The sequence below is a fragment of the Schistocerca gregaria genome, chromosome 5 (genome assembly GCF_023897955.1).
Source record: "Schistocerca gregaria isolate iqSchGreg1 chromosome 5, iqSchGreg1.2, whole genome shotgun sequence".
NCBI classification, from domain to species: domain Eukaryota; kingdom Metazoa; phylum Arthropoda; class Insecta; order Orthoptera; family Acrididae; genus Schistocerca; species Schistocerca gregaria.
This window is the reverse complement of record NC_064924.1, coordinates 157,015,330-157,034,624: the sequence shown is the minus strand read 5'-3', so window position 1 is coordinate 157,034,624 and position 19,295 is coordinate 157,015,330. Positions and strand designations below refer to the sequence as shown.

Here is a 19,295-nt window from a genome sequence, read left to right as displayed (position 1 = left end):
ACTACTGCCACTTCAAGCGTTGACTTTCCTAAGACCCAAAACTCCTGAAATTATTTAAAACACAGCTCTCGCACGATAGGAGAGACATCAGCGTGTCCTCAATGACAATGGTTCTTTGTCGTTTAGGGTTTTGTAGGAAAAGCGACTAAATTCGAGATCACTTTTGCAGATCTCCTACTAACTTAGACTGTTTCTCGCTATATTACATACAACCGTATGACGTCCGGGCTCCTAATTACAAAGCTAACACAGTCCGTGTATCTACATAGAGATTTCCATACGTTAACTAAAATACATCGACGCTCACGATGAACTCGCTAAATAATTCCTAACGCAATATAGCTTGCTTTCACCTTCAAATCCCCTAACACATAAACGCAGAGGCACTATTTCCTTTGTGCGGGCTATCTCCACTTTCAAATTCAAATAAAAACTTCACGAGATAGCGTCACTTATCTCCCACAACAAAATGGAAAATTTCCAATCCAACCGAGATAAGGATCGCCTACAAACGAGTGGTTTTCAAGCTACACTTCTTTGAGTAACTGTTTTCGCATAAAATAATCCACCACGAGGAACCAATACTAAACAACAATATACCGTAGCCACCTACCTCAGACAAAATTCTATGTTCTCACCCAAATCATTCACTTGATGCTTTTCGCCCTACAAAGTGACACGAAAATTATCACAGATCGGCTTAAACATCTTTCAAACGAACCGATAACAATCGCACGGAATACTGCTAAACGACTTACCGTTTGAGTTATACACTCCCATATCTAACCCCGATTCGGACTGATCTTAGTCCGGATACCAACCAATAACGACTAACTGAATTTCTCATGGCACGGACCAAGAACCATTTGCGACGGACAAACATAGAACGCTAATTCTCTTTTAATATTAGCTGGTTTTTCTATGGAGCTATCGTTGGAGTCCTGCGTTGACTAGCTAAGCCGTAGACATTATGTTTGCCGCTAGCTGCAACTCTGGAGTCGTCCGTGCGTAGTAAACTCAATGACTTTGACCGGATTCTGTTGCTCGGATATTTTCAGGTGACAGTCTCTTCAAAGCTTTACAAATATACATACAAGAACACTTTCCAAACAACTAATTAAAAACTAGTTTCTTTACATAACAACAAATTTTGATAATAAGATGAGGTGACACCTACTAGTTAAGCCGATTTAACGCATTTGCCGCATGACAAGTTTTCTTTAACTTCCGTCATTGTTTTTTTGATTATAGACTGCTTAGTAAGAGCGTAAGACTGCATGCCCGTTTTACACCGTTTTCAATCCGACCGCTTCGTTCTTGGTCTTCTATTCTTGTTGTTCCCTCTTGATTCTTGAAAATGTTGTATAGCAGATTGAAAAATGCTCGTATCGTAGCACAAAAAAGGCGAATATGGTCTGGGCAGAGTTGGGGAAGTAAAAAAGGGAAATTAGCTTTTCAACATATCAGGCAGTTTCAACGACATTTAAATCAAAACTTCTTGAGATATTCACGCTTTTTTGCTTTTTAGTGTTGGTACCCACGTCGTGTAATATAATGGATCATGTTAAGTAAAGTAACATGATATATGATGTCCTGTCATATAACATAAGAATTCCATCATGTCACCCAACAGGACATTTGTCATGTGTGCAGTATGACACAACGTGTCATTTAAATTTAGGATGCCTGCATCCCCACTCTGGGAGACTTCATGTTATAGATGCACCTCCACTGTCGAAACATTCTTCTGTAGAAGCACTTAAATTGGTGTCTATTTATTCTTACACCACTCACCATACGTGCAACATCGGGTGGGTCTAAAAGAGCTCCTTTTGCCGAGCAAGTAGGGTTAACTCGTAAGAAATTGCGTGCATGACAATATGTTTGATTTAAACGTCTCTGAAGCTGCCAGATAAATCAAAAAGCTAGTTTCCTTCTTTTACATCCGTAACTCTGCCTAGAACATACTTGCCTTTTTTTGTGCTACGATAGGAGCCCTTTCCAGTCTGGCTCCCAACTTTTACTCTGCTATTATTTTGATATTAGTCTGCCATAGCCACTCGAGAGAAGAATAGTTCCGATACAGGCTTCTTAATTATCTTTCGAACCATGTTGCTTGTATAGTGGCAACGGATAAAGCTTTCACAAAAGTACAAGACGATCACTAATTACATGTATTACATACAAAATTTGAATCGATTTTCCCAAGTTTGAAACATAGAAGTGGTGAGCGTAAAAAACTCACAAAAACGTTTTTTGTACGTAAGTTCCGAATGAAGCTAGTTTTTTGAAAGCGAGTGTTCAATTTCTTCGTAACAACGCATTTTTATGTATTTGATTCACTTTAAACCGTTTCCGCTGAGTCAATTCAAGTACGAAAGATTTGTACGTGCTAGATTTAGCTCGACTTTAAACCATCGTATCTCGACGACGGATAAAGATTAGCGGATAGAAAAATGTTTGTGGCTTTATCCATTTGTCTACCAACATGTAAAGTTTGAAGTGCTTCGTACAAGTTTAAGGAATAAAAGTGGCGCGCTTCAAGAGCTTCCATGAAAAACGTGTCTTTTGCACATAAAATGCAAAAGAAGCAAAATTTTTCAGACTCTTAAAACGTATCTTAGATAAACGTCCGACACACCGGTGGACCAAATTTGATCCATCGGTCTCGATCCTGTCCGAAGTTATTAAAGAGCGACTGTTTCTCCACGTAAAATCCGAACGGTGCAGATACAAATGGTGCCATTAACTGAGCATTAATTTAGTTGTTTTTGTTGTTCTTGTAGTCTTCAATCCAAAGACTGGTTTGATGCAGCTCTCCCAGCTACTGTATCCTGCGTAACCCTCTTCATCTCCAAGTACCTACTGCAACCTACATCCTTCTAAATCTGCTTACTGTATCCATCTCTTGGTCTCCCTCTACGATTTTTACCCCGCACGCTTCCCTCCAGTACTAAACTTGCGATCCTCAGAATGTGTCCTACCAACCGATCCCTTGTTTTAGTCAGTTTGTACCACAAATCTCTTTTCTCCGCAATTCATTTCAGTACTTCCTCATTAGATACGTGCTCTACCCGTCTAATCTTCAGCACTCTTCTATGGCACCACATTTTAAAAGCTTCTATTCTCTTCTTATCTTAATTGTTTATCGTCCAGTTTCACTTCCATACATCCTACACTCCAATCAAATACTTTCAGAAAGGACTTCCTGACACTTACATCTATACTCGATGTTAACAAATTTTTCTTCTTCACAAATGCTGCATCATCATTAAACCATACAGTACACCTGCATGCTCTCAGGAAAAATTACGGCTGCAGTTTCCCCTTGCTTTCAGTCGTTCGCAGTACCAGCAAAGCAAGACCGTTTTAGTTGATTTACAAGGCCAGATCAGTTAGTCATCCAGACTCTTGCCCCTGCAACTACTGAAAGGGCTGCTGCCCCTCTTCAGGAACCATGCGTTTGTCTGGCCTCTCAACAGATACCCTTCCGTTGTAGTTGCACCCAGAGTACGGCTATCTGTATCGATGAGACCTGCAAGCCTCCCCACCAGCGGCAAGGTCCATCAGCCCGATTAAAATCTTTAGCAAAAGGAATTAATCGCCTCGCTCAGTTTGCCTGGGTATAGGTCCGGTTCGTCATTCAAAGCTTGCTTAATGTACTTTTCAGCCCATGTTCCCAGCTCAAATAGGAACCGAGCACCAAGACATCCCCCCCCCCCTTCCTCAAACCTACATTCTGCGCTTGGCCCTTTCAGATATACTTGTTACTGCGCTTTCGCGCATTTCCCAATAGCTTATACCTATTTACCTGAGAATGTTGCACCATTTTACATCGTCGAATGGTTTTCTAGAACAACGAATCCTAACAACGCGTAAGTGCTTTGCTAAACTTTAACATCCTCGCATCAAAGGTTCGCGGTAAGGGTTGCTAATGCGCATGGTACTTCTCTGATCGACACGAAGGTCTAGTCTTCGGTTTACTTGAACCTTATTTTACCCCACCGCCCTCGCAGCAAGCTTCTGTCAATATATTTGTTGGCCTGGTTGCCATGCACTTAGCTCTGCTGTGCTCACTCGTTCCACAAACACTGCAAGTTTGTCCATCACACATGGAGGAACATTTAAAACTGGTAAAGATTTGTATTAAGAGCAGAGCAATATCTTCTGATGTTCGAACTCTTTTTCCAGCGATTACGAATTTTGTTCACCACAGAGACCATTTCGAGCCATTTAGTCACAGAGTTTTTTTTTATTGCACACGTTGCTGCGGTTTTGCCAAAACACATCCCTTCTTAAACTGTCGTGCAAATAATTCTGCACGTGTTTGCCACGACTTGTGCGTCATGTAATATTCGACAGCGAACGCCTGCTATTTTATTGTGAGCACCATTTTGTGTCACATTCAACTGGTCACTAAACACGCCTGCACGCCTCACTCAATCATAGACTAAGATCCCGACTTAAACCGACCTTCCCTCATCGAACTTCGTAATAAAACGTATATTTTGTACATCGTAATGCATAAATATACGAAACATTCTACGGTTGCAGTCCCATGTCCCTGCACAGCTATTTTTAATTAAAAATGTTTAATTATATTTTTATATTTATCCTCAAGCAGTTTCTTAAAAACATAACCCACGGTTATAAATAAATCGCCAAAGTAAGGTCGCTACTTTTTTTCAGGCGATAATGAAAGGTCGCCAGGTGAAAACAGGAAGCGTGTTTCCCTATATAATCATATATAAAATGTAGATAATTTTATAGCGAACATAGTGGTATAGGATTGCCGTAGCAAAATGGGCCTGGCTTGGGTTTGTCGCGGTTTAAGTTTCGATAACAGACTACCAGAGCGTGGCGCGGCAGAGAAACAGAATGTGCGATAGAGAAAGACGCGGTAAGCAAGTGTGTTTGAAACAGTCGCCGAGCAAATGAGACTGCCATACTCGTTTCTTCGTGTAACAAGAGTACAAGATAATGACGCAGTCCAACATAACGGTCGCGACACTCACAATCAGTCTCGCTTTTGTTACCCACAGCGATCGCAGCGCCCAAAGGGGCCAGCAAGCGACACTTCTGAATAAGTTGTCGGATGAGTGCGGATACTAACGCTTATACTGATTTGTAACGTAGTTTTTGCAATAAGGACTGTGTGTAGTGCCATAAAAATCGGCAATAACAAAGAAATGACACCACATTTGTCATTCTTTAGTTTCCTAAGGAGTCTGGGAGGTACGAAATGGTATATGGTATATTACAGGACAGTTTATTTACTGCTCACTACGAACGTACAGATATTTACTGAATAATGTCATTTTCCTTTATGAACAAGAAATTGCTAGTAAATACCAGAAGACCTGACCTTTTGCAGAAAGACGTCATGTATCCACTAAAAAAAGTAGAGTTTTGTTTCCTACACTTTCAGACAAATCAGTGAATGTGGAACGTAAGAAACCCATATGGAATGTAATAACTGCATTATTAGCGTACCAAATAAGTCACAACACATGTAACCTAAGGGAAAACCACACAGACATGATAATGAATCTTCAAAAGCAATAAAACTATTTCCTGTCATAGAAGAAACAAATCCACAATGTGGTTGCTACATCTTTGCCAAAACCAGCAAGAATCTTCAACATATTGGCTTTTGAAGTAAAAGTAATTACATTTTCAAAAATGTTCGTTTAATACAAAGTCGAATGAAGTGTAAGAATGGGCGAATCATTAGACTCCATAAAAATTTGTTGACTCTTAATGACAGTCCCTCTGATAATCACAGCAGACAACATCAGAAACATATGCTTCTCATGCGTGAAATAAGTGTTTATATTCTTTTGCTTTCAGCGCAGTAAGCCGCAGGTACACACATATTTGAAAGTATTTCTTCACGACAAAGTTGTAGCTTATGTCACTGAATCAGTGTGATTCGACTGTTTCTGCGTATATTTCAAGATAATTCATGTCTTTTGGTACGTTACTAAGAAATGAAATACTAAAATATAACAACTATTTTGTTAATTAAGTAGAAAATAATTAAAAACAAACATCTTCCCCATGATACATGTATCTGCTTTCTCACCGCTTGGTGCACTTGTGTCGCTCCAGCTGTCGAACGGTGACAACTTTCGCACGAGAATGTGGCGTGACAACATATATTGGACTGTGATAATGAGTCGCGAAAACTGCCACAGTTTTCTTGCAATCGCTACTGCAGCGCTGCTAAGCAACAGGAAAGTGTAAACACACTACGAAATGATTGTGTATTGTATATATAGGTACACGTACATTCAAAACACAAATCTACACTTACCTGTAAGCAGAAACATACCAACAGCTTTTGCATGGGCGGGGTCCAACACCTATCATTTAGGAACGAAAACCTGTCTTCGCCCACCACATAAAAAGGTTTTGCTGTTAACGCCAATAGAGTCAGTCAAGCAGAAATTAAAAAACCCACAAATACGTTAGCATCCATATTACATGCGGGTAAAACTGTAGAGAAACACTAATTGATCCAAGCGTCTTTAAATAAAACATATGCATTGTAGCTGTTCAGGAATTTATTTATGAAAAAGCAACTAATTGTAAGCTAACATTGGAGGTAATTATATATTTTTGAATATCATTATTAATCATTTATATTAAGCAATTGTATTATTATATTAGCCTTCGTATTTAAATTGTGACACTTTGGCATTTTGCTGTAACTTTAGGTCGTAAGTTAATTTAAAAATAAACATTAATTACTTTAAATTAAAGTATTATATTTGGCCTTTTACGTCTTGCTGCTAACTTACTAATAATTTCTCCACAATCTAGTTGCACCGCCAGATCACGATGAACACTCATTAGAGCAGGACCAGTAAGTCTTTCACCTCCCATTTTATTCCTTATGTAAGTTTTTACCCTCTTCATAGTCGAGAAACATCATTCAGGTGTCGCCGTTGACATTGGGAGTACGGCTAATATGATAAGAAGCTTTTTTATCGAAGGGAAAAACAGTTCATCACACTGTTCAATAACTTCTATTTCAGTGACAGGTGTTTCCTCTACAGATTTCCAGTGATTGTGCCATATCTCGTATTTACTCAGAACTGTTGTGCCTATATTCTCACCAAGAAATATTTGCGCTATCGCCTTAAGGTTTTCTTTTGTCCTAGAGTCATTATTGGTTTTCTCAGGCAGAAGCATCTGAATTCCTTCGATTGTTTCTTCATGTGGTTTAAAATGAGCATCAAATTCTGTGATCACATGTTCAATAAAAGGGTAAAATACATTTCGACGATAATATATTTCAGCAGTTTCTCCTGGTACATTGCTGCGCTGTTTTTGCCTTGCAGTCGGACTTGGAACAGCTATTTTCGGCAGCCTCATTCCTCCACGGCTTGTCACTACGTCAACCAAGCACAGTGCGCGACTATTTTGAGACACGGGGTTTCAAAAGTGGGTATTCTTCTAATATTGGCGTTTTTTGTCTAAACTAAGGAAGAGGGGGGGGGGGAGGGGGGGTTGTCCGGACCCCCTCTTATATACGTCCTTGGCTGTTAGCTAACTTTCATTTGCTTTGCAGCGCTGCCATTAGCGGTTGCAAGAAAACTGTGGGAGTTTCTGCGTCTCATTATCACAGTCCAATACATAAGTCACGACACGCTCTGGTGCAAAAGCTCGACAGCTGGAGCGACATGAGCGTTCCAAGCGGTGAGAAAGCAGATACTCGCATGCATCATGGGGAAGATGTTTGTTTTTAATTATTTTCTTCTTAATTAATAAAATAGTTGTTATATCTTAGCGTTTCCTTCATTAGTAAAGTATCAAAAGACATGAATTATCTCGAAATATATGTAGAAACGGCCGAATCACATTGATTCAGTGACATAAGCTACAACTTTTTTGGAGAAATACTTTCAAATATGTGTGTATTTGCGGCTTACTGCGCTGAAAGCAAAGTAATATAAAAACATATGAGTATTGTCATGGACTCCATATCTGCGTATCGAAGATGGGCTTTCAGCCATAATATGAGTACGAAAATATTGACAGCTGTCAAGATGAATCTTGGTATGTCACAACCAGATGATATATTCTTTGCAAAGAAGCAGAATAAAGAAAGATAAAGCAAATCTTCACAGTGTTATTGAAACGATTAAAAATGCCATTAATCAATTTCATGATACTATCGATAGAAATGAGTTATTTAGCACTTCTATAGGTAAAGTACCACCATCCGATATTACTGATTTCATGCTTTGTGTTAAGTCAGCTGGAAGTCAAAAATTTGTAATCGGAAGATTTGAGAAACCTGTCTCACGAAACAGAATTCTTAATTTCGCGTCACAGTGCGCCTCCAGAGTTGAGGTGAATAATGATAACAAGTAGAACTAAAAATGGAACGAGATATTTTTGGTCGACTACTCGCAATTAGCCTTGACAAAAAGAAGTGTAGAACACGTTGTGACATTTCCACTAGTGCCAATTCCGTCAGCTTTCTTCTCGTGTACCGGCGAAATGTTGTAGACAGACATGTCCACGTTAGTCAAGACATACAAATTTCAAGTCCACGTGGTTCAGCCGACACAAGTCAACGTTGAAATAGTAGATGAATTATATCTGTTATACCAGATCGGATCCTCCTCGCTACGAAACTTTGATAAAGCAGCTGAATCCATTCTCTTAAAACTTTGTTCCAGTAATGCTGCAGATATATATATTATATTTGGTCGCTTTTTAACGCCTAGAGTCAAAGAAGCTGAATGTTAAAATCGATAAGAGTTTGATGTTTCTCATAGATTTACGGGGCCTCTACAACTCAAATCTACGATTTTTTGGGAAGTATCAAGAATTATCGTATTAAGGGGTTATGGTACAGTTATTATCCTATTATTGGGAGAATGACCATTTGGCATCAATAATGCAAACTAAGACATTCTTTAAAACTGTTGGCAGTTAGTACTACTACTACTATTGTCACATATATGAAAATCTTGTCGCAAAAACTGAAGAAATTCTTATGAATGTCAACATTAAGAAGCACAAACGTGGATTATGTTTGATGTTAGCAAAATGCAACAAGCTTCAAAAATTTTAGTAAAAGCTCTGATACTGATGTTTTAATAATTTTACTGGTCAATATGCTTGAAGCTTCTGAATCTGAAATTTGCTTGGCAGATTCAGCAACTAAGACAAAGAAAACAAATAAAGAAAGACCTTAACTGTATCAACTGCATGGCATTATCATCGAAGTTGGGATTCTCATTATGTCTAACTCCATCAGGATTCCACGCATTTACACGCTACGATTACGTCGCTGTTTCCCGCAATAAGGGAAATGTCAGATTGCATAAAGTAGTGCAGTAGTGTTAATGACCTGAGATTTCGAATTTTCCACTCGAATTATTCAGCCGATAAAGATAATGAACAATTTATGAAAAAAATTGAAAGCCTGAATTCAGATATGATAATACCATTCTGAAGATCGCTGAAAAAAATTTAGCCACAATATTTGAAAATTTCGTGTGGCTAAATGTTACCGAACCTTATTGCGTAAAACTACATCCTGACTCATGTGGATTATACATGAGTGGCTATTTAAAGCCAATCCTCGGGAATTCAGCACCCTTATAAATTGACGAAATTTTATGGTCTACAGACAGGCATAATAATGCTGACAGTCCCTCAGAAATTGATTTCAACATTTCAATTTCTGAGGCATCAGCTTATGAATAAGTATTGGTATGTGAAAACTTTGTATGTATAAGTGTACAATAAGTTACATTGTTTTTATTACAAAAAATTGATTCATTTACATTGTTCCTATTACAACAAATATGTTCATCGGTTTTTAAGAGATTTATTTTCTTCACTTATTAATCCCATTTTATGAATAAACACGAAAAACGTTAAATGACAGTGAATATTCCTTATTGTTACTGTTTTGTGCATTTATACATTATAGTGGGAATTAAAACACGAAAGACTGAGCGGAGATACGCGTTTTGAGCGTGCTTCTACACTCCATATATACAATACACAACCATTTCACAGTGTGTTATACATGCGTCTCTTGGTAGCGCTCCAGTGGCGGTTACAAGAAAACAGAGGGAGTTTTCGCGACTCATATTCTTGGACTCCCCGGTTGTACGAGAAATGAGAATTCCCAGTTTATTTTACTCGGCGATTGCCTCACACGCAGCTTTTATTCTGCGTCTTTCTCTATCGCAAAGGTCTGTACACACAGTACTTCTGCACCGCACCACGCTCTCGTATTCAGTTACTGAAACTTAAAACCGCGACAACCACTTTTGCTAAGGCAGCCCTATACCATCATGTTCACAATAAAACTGTCTACGTTTTATATAAATGATTCTATAAGAAAATTCGATGACGGTAATTTACTCCTGCACGCTTCCCTGGCCTTACTTTGGCGTTTTGTTTACATCTTTTACTCGCGAAATGAAATTTATCAGCTGACTACCAAATAGGTAAACAAACATAACAAAGAGATTTAATTTAAATAATAAACAATTAAATTTGCGGTTCACTCAACAATACTTTAATAGAATTAGGGCACAAAATAATGGTGCTGAGAATAAGTAGTTGGTAGGTTTTTTAAAGGGGCACCTACTCTGAAACACTGAATACGGAAATCAATTATAGGTGGGTCAATCAACAGAGATGATGATAAACCGCGGCTGTGCAACAGAATGTTCTCGGAAATGAGAACTCTGTGAATAATCCACATGCAAAATTCTTGGGTACTACAGCGCCAAAACGAGAGCATAAGCTGCTATTGGCGTCAGAGAAGAATTACACGTCCCAATTACGCTAGTATTCAAATACTATACCACGAAAATCTCAGGCAATGTGTAGACAGCCAACAGAAGTCGGATGGTGCAGTCTCTGACCTCTGTACTTCGATGAAGACAGATGAAACTCGATGAGATAAAGTGCAGGAAGAATACAAACTAGTTTTCGGATCACAGAGACAGTATGACTCCTAAATCGGTACAAGATTATCTCCAGCAGGAGACACTATCAGTACACCAATTGCCCCTGGTGATCCAGAGGAGCCAGCCGGGGTGGCCGAGCGGATCTAGGCGCTACAGTCTGGAACCGCGCCACCACTACGGTCGCAGGTTCGAATCCTGCCTCGGGCATGGTTGTGTGTGAAGTCGTTAGGTTAGTTAGGTTTAAGTAGTTCTAAGTTCTAGGGGACTGATGACCTCAGAAGTTAAGTCCCATTGTGCTCAGAGCCATTTGAACCATTTTTGATCCAGAGAAGACTCTTTGCACCTGGTGCACAGCAGACCAACGCAGAAAACTGGTGCTTCGCGCCCCCACACGCTCGAATGTTTCAAGTCACAGGAGGCCGCGAGAAAAACCACCAGTCATCCGTATTCAGTGCACTTTGCAAAATCCCACCGAGCCGGATAGCAATATCTTTATACCCGTGAAGGTCGTTGCCGCCAGTTTTCAATAGGGCTCTCTGACGTCACATCGCATCTTCTTGAGTTGCCCAGTCAGCTCCCTACATTTCGCAATATGCGCGAAAGAAACCTTGAAAACTGCCCCCAAGAACGAACAAAATATCGCCCGGAAACTAGACACCAATGTGTCGGTTGTCCCGTGGCTACAGATTCCCAGAAACACTGAAAACAACACTAACATCTGGCATCGGCCAAGTGAAGCCCAGACGGCAAACATCATCAAAACGTTTAACGCTGGCTCTAGCAAGTCATGCTCGCCGCACTTCAGGCCTAATGTAGTGGTCAAGAGCCGTAATATGTCGGTCACCCTGAGGAGACACCACACGCTGTTTTCCACTCCTCCTGTTGTTGTTGTGGTTTTCAGTCCTGAGACTGGTTTGATGCAGCTCTCCATGCTACTCTATCCTGTGCAGCTTCTTCATCTCCCAGTACCTACTGCAACCCACATCCTTATGAATCTGCTTACTGTATTCATCTCTTGGTCTCCCTCTACGATTTTTACCCTCAACGGTGCCCTCCAATACTAAATTGGTGATCCCTTGATGCCTCAGAACATGTCCTACCAACCGATCCCTTCTTCTGGTCAAGTTGTGCCACAAACTTTTCTTCTCCCCAATCCTATTCAATACTTCCTCATTAGTTATGTGATCTACCCATTTAATCTTCAGCATTCTTCTGTAGCACCACATTTCGAAAGCTTCTATTCACTTCTTGTCCAAACTATTTATCGTCCATGTTTCACTTCCATACATGGCTACACTCCATACAAATACTTTCACAAATGACTTCCTGACACTTAAATCTATACTCGATGTTAACAAATTTCTCTTTTTCAGAAACGCTTTCCTTGCCAATGCCAGTCTACATTTTATATCGTCTCTACTTCGACCATCATCAGTTATTTTGCTCCCCAAATAGAAAAACTCCTTTACTACTTTAAGTGTCTCATTTCCTAATCTAATACCCTCAACATCACCCGACTTAATTCGACTACATTCCATTATCCTCGTTTTGCTTTTGTTGATGTTCATTTTATATCCTCCTTTCAAGACACTATCCATTCCGTTCAACTGCTCTTCCAAGTCCTTTGCTGTCTCTGACAGAATTACGATGTCATCGGCGAACCTCAAAGTTTTTATTTCTTCTCCATGGATTTTAATACCTACTCCAAATTTTCCTTTTGTTTCCTTTACTGCTTGCTCAATATACAGATTGAATAACATCGGGGAGAGACTACAACCCTGTCTCACTCCCTTCCCAACCACTGCTTCCCTTTCATGCCCCTCGACTCTTATAACTGCCATCTGGTTTCTGTACAAATGGTAAATAGCCTTTCCCTCCCTGTATCTTACCCCTGCCACCTTCAGAATTTGGAGGAGAGTATTCCAGTCAACATTGTCAAAAGCTTTCTCTAAGTCTACAAATGCTAGAAACGTAGGTTTCCCTTTCCTTAATCTTTCTTCTAAGATAAGTCGTAGGGTCAGTATTGCCTCACGTGTTCCAACATTTCTACGGAAGCCAAACTGATCTTCCCCGAGGTCAGCTTCTACTAGTTTTTCCATTCGTATGTAAAGAATTCGTGTTAGTATTTTGCAGCTGTAACTTATTAATCTGATAGTTCGGTAATTTTCACATCTGTCAACACCTGCTTTCTTTGGGATTGGAATTATTATATTCTTCTTGAAGTCTGAGGGTATTTCGCCTGTCTCATACATCTTGCTCACCAGATGGTAGAGTCCTCCTAGTATTCGCAAAAAAAGCCGGTCCGGCCCGATCTCACGTTCTGCTACCACTCTCAATGCATGTGACCCTTGTCCAACACCAGCTCACCCACACAATAAGGACAGAAGCGCAAGCTGTGCCCAACACCAGTTGAAACATCACAAATAAAAATCACTGTCCATGTTCGATGAATCCATGCCCAATGCAATCATAACTGATATTGCATCAACACAAGAGTGGTCTGCCGCTGAGCCTCAAGTTGAGTAATGTCCGCTGAATGATGTGCTGTGAAACACTTGTGTCAGCACATACATTACAGTCTGTGTAAATTTTAAACAAATTAAATGCAACCAAAGAACAACCATGAGAACAAGAGGAAGAACTAAGTTACTTTAAAACTCGTCACTGCACAGGAACATACCCAGAGGAAACACTTTATTGTACAATTTTACGTCAATTAAAAAGCTGTAGCTCAAGAAACATTATTCATCTACATCTACATGGATACTCTCCAAATCACATTTAAGTGTCTGGTAGAGGGTTCATCGAACCACCTTCACAATTCTCTATTATTCCAATCTCGTATAGCGCGCGGAAAGAATGAACACCTATATCTTTCCGCACGAGCTCTGATTTCCATTATTTTATCTTGGTGATCGTTCCTCCTTATGTAGGTCGGTGTCAACAAAATATTTTCGCATTCAGAGGAGAAAGTTGGTGATTTGAATTTCGTGAGAAGATTCCGTCGCAACGAAAAACTCCTTTCTTTTAATGATGTCCAGTCCAAATCCTGTATCACATCTGTGACACTCACTCCCCTGTTTCGCGATAATACAAAACGTGGTGCCTTTCTTCGAACTTTTTCGATGTACTCCGTCAGTACTATCTGATAAGGATCCCATGCCGGGCAGCAGTATTCTAAAAGAGGACGAACATGCGTAGTGTAGGCGGTCTCCTTAGTAGGCCTAAACACATTTTCTAAGTGTCCTGCCAATAAAACGGTGTCTTTTGTTAGCCTTCCCCACAACATTTTCTATGTGTTAATTATTAATTACAAAGGCTGTTACAAACTGGCACAACACGCACCCAGGTTCCACATCATGCCAACAGAGGCCGCCTGCCTGATCATGAACACTCTGATTACAGATTGGCACAGGAAAATTCTAAAACAAGGAACGAGTGTACATGTAACAGCAACATAATAATATCACAGTCCCACAACCAGCCCCGACCTCGGGACTGTACGACAAATTGGTAATAACTAGAATTAATAAACCATTTTAATAAATATGAAAACTTTGAAACCCAACTTTTAAAAGAATGTACACGGTGCAGTTAATGGCACCGCAGAATTACTGAGCACTTACTTTGCTTGAAAAAGGCAATACACTGTAGCAACAGCCGTGCAATAACAAACAAATAGTGAACGGTTGCTGAGACAACCTAATGGGCCAGTGATTGCAAGTTTATGGTTACTAAACAAGGGTATGTTTGGACAAACTCTACATCTACAACTACGTGATTTCTCCGCTATTCACAATAAAGTGCCTGGCAGAGGGTTCAATGAACCACCTTCAAGCTGTCTCTACCGTTCCACTCTCGAACGGCACTCGGGAAAAACGAGCACTTTAATTTTTCTGTGCGAGCCCTGACTTCTCTTATTTTATCGTGATGAGCATTTCTCCCTATGTAGGTGGGTGCCAACAGAATGTTTTCGCAATCGGAGGAGAAAACTGGAGAATAAAATTTCATGAGAAGATCCCGTAGCATCGAAAAATGCCTTTGTTTTAATGATTGCCACTCCTATTCACGTATCATGTCTGTGACACTATATCGCCTATTTCGCGATAATACAAAACGAGCTGCCCTTCTTTGTGCTTTTTCGATGTTATCCGTCAGTCCCACCTGATGCGGATCCCACACCGCACATCAATACTCCAGAATAGGACAGACAAGCGTGGCGTAAGCAGTCTCTTTAGTAGACCTGTTGCACCTTCTTAAGTATTCTGCCAATGAATCGCAGTCTTTGGTTTGCTCTACCCACAATATTATCTACGTGATCGTTCCAATTTAGGTTATTTGTAATTGTAATCCCTAAGTATTTAGTTGAATTTACAGCCTTCAGATTTGTGCGACGTATCGCGTAATCGATATTTAGCTGATTTCTTTTAGTACTCACGTGAATAACTTCACACTTTTCCTTATTCTGGTCAATTACCACTTTTCGCACCATACAGATATCTTATCTAAGTCATTTTGCAAGTCGTTTTGATCATCTGATGACTTTACAAGACGGTAAATGACAGCGTCATCTGCAAACAATCTAAGACGGCTAGTCAGATTGTCTCCTACGTCGTTAATATAGATCAGGAACAATAGAGGGCCTATAACACTTCCTTGGGGAACGCCGGATATTACTTCTGTTTTACTCGATACTTTCCGCCTTTAACTACGAACTGTGACCTTCCTGACAGGAAATCATGAATCCAGTCGCACGACTGAGGCGATACTTCGTAGGCACGCAGTTTCGTTAGAAGACGCTTGTGAGGAACGGTGTCGGAAGCCTTCTGGAAATCTAAAGATATTGAATCAATTTGACATCCCCTGTCGATAGCACTTATTACATCATGAGTATAAAGAGTTAGTTGTGTTTCGCAAGAAAGATATTTTCTGAAACCGTGTTGACTATGTGTCAATAAATCGTTTTCTTCGAGGTACTTCATTATGTTAGTGATATAGGCCTGTAATACAGCGGATTACACCGAATTGCCTTTTTGGCTATTGGTGTGAGCCATTTTCCAGTCTTTAGGTACGGATCTTTCTGTGAGCGAGTGGTTGCATATAATTGATAAACATGGAGCTATTTTGTGAGCATATTGTGAGAGGAACCTGACTGGTATACAATCTGGACCAGAGGCCTTGCCTTTATTAAGTGATTTAAGCTGCTTCGCTACTCCGAGGAAATCTACTTCTACGTTTCTCATCTTGGCAGCTGTTCCTGATTGGAATTCAGGAATATTTACTTCGTCTGCTTTGGTGAAGCAGTTTCGGAAAACCGTGTTTAATAACTCTGCTGTAGTTGCACTGTCATCAGTGACTTCACCGTTGTCATCGCGCAGTGAAGGTATTGATTGCGCCTTGCCGCTCGGCCCGCTTACGATAGCTCAATAAAAGGAAAATCACAGAAAACCTTTAACGAGAACTTTATCACACATATGAAAATAAAACACCAATATCTCGAAAATCAACCAGCACATTGACAAGTCAAATTCACATAAGCTTAATAAGGCTCAGGGAAAAGTACTGAAAATTACAGCACAGGCAATAAACCAAGTTTCATCAAGTTGCAGATGCTCACCCACAACTCGCCGAAGTCACCTCTGTTGAGCCAAAAAGAATATATTTTCCATCAGCTCACAACGCCTTCCCAACGTGACAGCAACTAAAGGCACTGATCGTATTCTACTTTTAGAGAGCCTCCAAATGCAGCCGCCCAGTAATGTTGCAACGGACAACTCGACCAGCTACAACGAGGAACTTCCTTGACGCCGATCGCCGTATGTCCATGTAAGCGTGTATACGACGGCTTAATAACACGTCACAACATTGCTCGGCTTCCACTGCCGTATGCTAAAATTTTTAAAGTGCGCCTCGGTTCCGCTCCATCTCTTGCTTGCCGTAAACTCAGCTTCGGCGAAGCACTACATTCCGCTCGGTGGTAAACCACGATATCCACTTGCCCGTCCAGGAGTGTTTCTAGTGCTCCGCGCTTTCCTCCTTTCAGCTTTGGTATTGTACCGTCTCACGGCGGCTTGTAACACCATTGGACAGCCAAAGAAACAGGTGTACCTTCCTAATATCGTGTAGAGCCCCCACGAGCGCGCAGAAGTTCCGCTACACGACGTGGCGTGGATTCGACTAAAGTCTGAAGCAGTGCTGGAGGGAATTGATACTGTGAATCCTGCAGGGCTGTCCATGAACCCGTAAGAGTACGAAGGGATGCAGATCTCTTCTGAACAGCATGTTGCAACGCATCCCAGATATGCTCAGTAATGTTCATGTCTGGGGAGTTTGGCGGCCAGGGGAAGTGTTTAAACTCAGAAGAGTTTTCCTCGAGCTACTCTGTAGCAATTCTGGACGTGTGGGGCGTCGCATTGTCCTGCTGGAATTCCCCAAGTCCGTCGGAATCCACAATGGGCATGAATGGATGCAGGTGATCAGACAGGATGCTTACGCCGTGCCACCTGCCGGAGTCGTATCTAGACGTATCAGGGGTCCCATATCACTCCATCTGCACACGCCCTTAAGCCTCTTCGATTCCCGGCGGGGTCAGGGATTTTCTCTGCCTTGTGATGGCTGGGTGTTGTGTGATGTCCTTAGGCTAGTTAGGTTTAAGTAGTTCTAAGTTCTAGGAGACTGATGACCATAGATGTTAAGTCTCATAGTGCTCAGAGCCATTTTCGAACCTTAAGTCTCCACTAGCTTCATCAGTCCCCCGCTGACATACAGGATCCATAGATTCATGAGACTGTCTCCATACCCGTACACGTCTATCCGCTCGATACAATTTGAAACGAGACTCGTCCGACCAGACAACATGTTTACAGTCATCAACAGTCCAATTTCGGTGTTGATGGGCCCGGGCGAGGCGTAAAGCTTTATGTCGTGCGGTCATCAAGGGTACAAGAGTTGGCCTTTGGCTCCGAAAGCCCATATCGATGATGTTTCGTTGAATGGTTCGCACGCTGGCACTTGTTGACGGCCCAGCATTGAAATCTGCAGCAGTTTGCGGAAGGGTTCCACTTCTATCAGACTGCACAGTTCTCTTCAGTCGTCGTTTGTCCCGTTCTTGCAGTATCTTTTTCCGGCCTCAGCGATGTAGGCGATTAGATGTATTAGCGAATTCCTGATATTCACGGTACACTCGTGGAATGGTCGTTCGGGAAATCCCCACTTCATCGCTACCTTGGAGATGCTGTGTCCCATCGCTCGTGCGCCAACTGTAACACCACGTTCAAACTCACTTAAATCATGATAACCTGCCAGTGTAGCAGCAGTAACCGATGTAACAACTGCGCCAGACACTTGTTATCTTACATATGCGTTGCTGACCGCAGCACCGTATGCTGCCTGTTTACATATCTCTGCATTTGAATGAGTATGCCTATATAGTTTCTTTGGCGCTTTAGTGTATGTTATACGAGGTGGCAAACAGACTAAAAAGTTTGTAAAGGTGTTGCAGGATAGGTTGCTCTGAGAAACAATAGTTAAGGAAAAATATTTAATGCCAACGGCCTTGCCGCAATGGTAACACCGGTTCCCGTCAGATCACTGAAGTTAAGCGCTGTCGGGCTGGGCTAGCACTTGGATGGGTGACCATCCGGTCTGCCGAGCGCTGTTGGCAAGTGGGGTGCACTCAGCCCTTGTGAGGCAAACTGAAGAGCTGCTTGATTGAGAAGTAGCGGCTCCGGTCTCGGGAACTTGACATACGGCCGGGAGAGTGGTATGCTGACCGCATACCCCTCCATATCCGCATCCAGTGACGCCTATGGGCTGAGGAAGACACGGCGGCCGGTCGGTACCCTTGGGCCTTCACGGCCTGTTCGGGAGGAGCTAGCTTACATTCGATACGTTGCACCGTTTCCAAGTTAAATAGCTTTGAATTTAGCCAATCAATAGATTGCATGCGCAAATTCAAGCGGCCCGCTAGAGATGGCGTCGTCAAACGTGTTCTTCAGTTTGATTTCCGAAACCGAGAAAGACAGCGATACAAAAACTGGACACGGGATGGTAGCAAGGATCGAACCGAGCCAAAGCCTGAGCAGTCTCGAGCGCTGTCATCTGCGCTATGGCAGGGATTGACACGAATAGCATCTGGAGGACCGCTCGAATCTGCGCGCAACAACCCGACTGTCTAATTTCAAAGCTAATTAACTCAAACAGCGCAACGTATCGATTTTTTTCTTAACAGTCATGTATCAGCACAACGTACCCTGCAGTACTCCTACAAGTTTTTCAGACTGTTTCTGACCACCCTGTATATGTAGATTTAGATGAGGGTGAGATTGTGGGGTATATTTTCCG

At 41.4% G+C, this 19,295-nt stretch overlaps 1 pseudogene; it reads left to right on the top strand.

Moving 5' to 3' along the window:
• The first annotated feature begins 18,497 nt into the window (after positions 1–18,497).
• LOC126274392 (5S ribosomal RNA) lies at positions 18,498–18,615 on the top strand (annotated as a pseudogene).
• Positions 18,616–19,295: the final 680 nt, after the last annotated feature.